Consider the following 5,214-nt stretch of genomic DNA (forward strand, 5'->3'; position numbering starts at 1 on the left):
GCATGAATGTATTAAATGAATTAAGCTATGAATGACAAGTGCATGCATCATATTGGACATGCCTCATAGATGCAAAAGTGCATGGACATTCTAGGAAATTGCACCTAAGAAGTAGTCCAATCTAGTCTCCTACCTTATGAAACTAGGAACTAGGAACCGCTGTGAGACCGCTATCAAGCTAGACCCTAAGTTGGATTAAGATAAGAGAGGAAATTAACATCTCAAACCATAGTGTAAGAGATGGACCCAATGATGTTAACATTATTGTTATCACAACAGTGATTTACCATTACTATCGGTAATAACACTATTATTTCCAATAATAATATCATATTAATGGTCATTTTCTCACAAAGTCTATCATTTGATACTTATAAGTTTCATGGTGATAGCAGTCTTTGTACCCTCAGTAGATGTGCATTTATCATTGTAGCTTACTAATAGTATTATGCATTCTACTACTGATAGCTTGTGAATTTTTAGTCTTTTTAATGTCAAGAACATCTATATGTGATTGAATCCATCATTGCATGGAAAGCATGTTTATGTACGGAAATCACACCAAAATTGCGAGGATTACCAAAAAGCGAGCGGAAATAACCAAGCAAAGTAATTGAACCGAGCGATGAAAACGAGCAAACCATCCATTATATGAGACATTAATGATCAATTCATAAATTTAATTGAAGCTCAATCAATATAACCAAAGCCTAACTTTCCTCCTCCTTTGCTCAAACATATAAAATCTTTACTGAAAGTTGTTGGCGCCTCTCTTGCCTCCTGACCTCCTATTGCCTATTGTAGCTACCTTTCTTTATTACCTCTTGCCTCTAGGAGTGGAATCTCTATTTCTTTACACCTATTCCTCATTTAGAACAAATGGTAGCAGCACCAAAAGATCTCAATTCTTTATGTTTTTCTCATAACCTCTTCTCTTTTTACCCCACTTCGCATGACTCTGAAAATACATTTTTCCTTTGCCTTTTGCATCATAAATAAAATTAAAAACTAGAGGGAATTATTTTGTCACTATTTTAAGGATATCCAATTTTTTAAAGATTTATTTAGAATCCATAGTCATGTACACCTTATCCTCTACACCACTTCAAGGTCAAATTTCAACATGGAACTTGATGGGTGGTAGAGATAGCATATTAATATGTTGTGCAAAGATGGTCCTAGAAGGCTTGGAATCTCTGCTTACAGAGGCCATAACTCTTGCTACAGACCTCCGATCGAGATGATTTAAAAACCAAAATTGTAGTAATCAAGCTCATCTATGCCACTAGAAGTTCATATTTCAACATTAAGCTTGAGGGTTGGTAGAGACCGCGTATTAATACGCGGTGCAGAATGGTCGTCCTAGAAGGCCCAAAATCTTGCTTGTAGAGGCCATAACTTTTTCTACAGACCTCTGATCGAGATGATGTAAAAACCAAAATTGTAGTACTCAAGCTCATATACACTATTCCAAGGTCATATCCATATCTCATCATAAATATTGAGGGGTGGTAGAGACCAAGTATTAATATGCGGTGCAAAATGGTCCCAAAATACATGGAATCTCTGCTTACAAAGGCCATAACTTTTGCTACATACCTTCGAGCAAGATGATGTTTTAAAAAAATTGTAGTACTCAAGCTCTTCTACACCTTCAAAGGTAAAATTTTAATAATTAGCATATATTTTTGGTTGTGCATAAGGGTACAACAATTATGTAGATAAAGTGGGAATGGTATGTGAATTTTTTTTAAAAATTAAGTTTTATGCTCTTTGATGGAAATTATCATAGTATTTTGGCTGTGCTTAGGGACCTTACATTCTTAACATCCTTAACCCTAAACGTGATGATTAATAAAAAAAGGATTCACTTTTAAATTTGAACCAATTAGTACTCTTGATTGTTTGAATGTTGGGATTCATTTTATCATTTTTTGGTGAGAGTCCACCTTATGTTAATAAAGAAAATGAGGAGAGGACCAATCAAGATCATGGTTTAAGGAATTTCTCCTTTTTGTTGGGATATTTATGATTTAAAAGTAATGATGATTCTCTATTTCTAATTGTGTGAGATTAAATAACATTTTTGTTACCAATATCATAGGAGTGAGAGTTGTTGTGGAAGAGATCATCACTTATATATTTTATCCTTTTTCACCTATGGATATCATCGTGTGTCATGGAGACAAATTTCTTTTCAATTGATAGTTGGGGATTACATTGCAATCATGATTGGACTTTGCTAGTGAAAAAACGTTTGTTGGATGAAAACACTATAAGGTGGCTAGAAATAGCATGTCCTAGGTAGACACTTGCTATTTGAGTAGTAAAGCACTAATATTTAGAGTCTTCTGTAAATTTCCAGTACTTAGAGGTGCTTTTTAGACTCTATAGTCTCTTTACTTTATAAAATGCACAATAAAGTCAAAGATTTTATATCTAATTATAGATATTTTGTTTTATTTTCATGCTACATAGCTAAAATAGCCTTCCACCTTACCATGCTTTCACCCTGATGCTTACATGCAAGTAATGTGCTAAAATAGCTACATAGCTAAAATAGCCTTCCACCTTACCATGTTTTCACTGTGATGCTTACATGCAAGTAATGTGCTACTTGGATTTCCCCCTAGCTTTGAAATGTGTGGAGATGGGATCCCTATCATATATCTTTGATAGGATATGCATAAAACATTGCACTTAATATATTGCACTTAATATATATAGTCTAGCAAGAGATTTCTTGCATTACAAAATGAATACACTTCTTGTTATTTGTTTCATCTACTTTGGCATAATAGACATAAATTCATTTGATAAAAATATATTCTTATTAAAGAATGTCCATACATTGATCATGCCTTTGACTTTTTTGGTCGTTTAGATCTATTTACAATGTAGATTGTGTTTGTAGTGATCTACTAGGCTAAGCAGTAGTAATGGAAAGGCTAGTGGTGAGAAGCGTGATCAAATGACCAAACAGAACGAAAATGATCCTTGATTTGTTGATGATGAATACTTAGAGACTTTGAATTGAAAATTAGTTTGTCATATTGGTCAATGTAATATTTTAACTTGGTCTTTGATTACTTTAAATATCGATATTAAGCAAGACTATGGGTAGTACTATGACATCTTACACATGATATTCTACCACTTGAATCATTATGCCAAATTGTGGCTATTTCTTCTTTCTAATTGTTGGATGCATGTGATGGGTTAAGTCAAATGTCATATATTGATTTTTCTTGCTCGGTTTTCATTGATCGCTTCATGAGGCTAGCTCGGTTTTCATCGCTCGGGCCATAGACTACCTCCAAAACTACAGATGTTTACATGAATATGAAATCCCTAATTGGCACAATTGTACTGACAAAGGACCAAATCGATGTGATTATGCAATAGCAAAGTGGATGGGATGAGAAACCAAGGCTTTCCCTAAATTAAATCATTTTAAATATGAAATATTCCATGATTCCTATCATCAAGGACAAAGCTGATACATCCGAGGCATCAGAGAATAGATTCCATACTGAGAATATGTCTCAAATATGTCAAGGACCTTATTGTTGAAAATTAGTTAAAAACATGGAAAACTCATGGCAAAGATCTTTAAGAAAGATACCTAGTAAATATAAATGACATTGTAGATCGATTGATTTCACTCACCAATAGATTGGGTCAAAAAGCCTAGTTCACATTGCATTTAATGGTTTAGGAAATGATCATGAGAAATTTGTGATAACTATGATCACTAAAGATGCTTCAAATTCTACATTTGAGGTCATGTTAGATATGTTGACGTAAGAGAAAATGAGAAGAATCTATAAGCACTCTCATCAATAGATATTCTTAGCAAGAGGTCAAAATTTACAAAGGGAAAGAGGTAGAAATCATCACAATATAGACAAACATGTTGTAACTAATCATCTATAGGATATGTATTTTATAGACCTAAAAAGCATTTTTCGAGTCCTCATCTACATCGATACACAGGAGGGGGGGGATATGGAATCTAGAGGAATAGGTAATTCTGATAAGCAAGCTACAATAGTAGAATGCTCCTACATGCAATTGCAACTACTATGCTATACTAGGCCATTGCAGACCAAAATGCAAGATTTTTTTTCTTTCAATTTGGTTCACAATGGATAAGATAGCAAAGGTAAAATGGCACAGAATATGGGCCACACAATTTGAAAAAGGAAGGGCATGTTTGGGCATTGCAGCTTCAAACTCGCCTATGTGAGCTTGAAATGAAAGGTCCAAATTATGGAATTATTAGTTTGGACAAGTCCATGGGAGAACTTATCTAACTAACTATGATAAAAATATTTAACTAATAAATTATTGAAATTATGTACTTTTAAGACATATTGTTTGAAGTGGGAAATAATGCAAAGGAAAATTTCTAATTCCATATAATTATAAAGAACTTTATTTTCAATTAGGAAAATTTCTAGAAATTCCATAATTTGCATGTGTTTTCAAACTCACCTAGGTGAGTTTGAAGATGCAAGGGAAAATTTTAGAAAATCTACAAATATTGTCCTTATTCCATTATCAATCTCACCCAAAAAGCTTTGACAATGCAAGGGAAAACTTTCATATTTTCAACATTGGTATTCCCACTTTGTGGAGAGCTCTTCTTGGGAATAAAAATGTTGATGATATGAGAAACAATGGGGTTTTAAATGGTAATAACATAAATAAAGTATATGTAGAATGTAAGAGGCATGAGGCAAATCCATCAAAAAAGTAAAATTTCCATACTCAATATCTTATTTTCCTAGATGATTCAATAATGAGGATGCAAATTTGGAGAAATAAAAAACTTTTGTTTTGTCTTCTAGCATCCATAATATTTTAAAATCACATTCAAAGGCTACCAATAATCATGACTTAGACTTCGTTTCCAAGCATTTCCTAGATGGGAAATTTCTACAAAATGGCTAATCTCTTGTTTTAGTTAATTTATCTCAACCCAAAACATTCTTCTTATCAGAGCTACAATTAAGAATCAAGCATCATCTCTCTACTTTTTGGCTAAGCTCTATCATCCTTGAATGAAGCATTTCTAGAAGGACATCAATTCATACTTGAAGGTCCAATTTAATTTCCAAGTGATTGATATTTTCTCAAAAATCAAGAAACCCTTTATGATGCCAAAACATAGGTGGATAATTGGGACCATCATCAATAGATAGTATTGAA

This window comes from Dipteris shenzhenensis, chromosome 15, assembly GCF_047967505.1.
Source record: "Dipteris shenzhenensis isolate YYH24624 ecotype China chromosome 15, Dip_SZ_1.0, whole genome shotgun sequence".
In the NCBI taxonomy this organism is placed as follows: Eukaryota; Viridiplantae; Streptophyta; class Polypodiopsida; order Gleicheniales; family Dipteridaceae; genus Dipteris; species Dipteris shenzhenensis.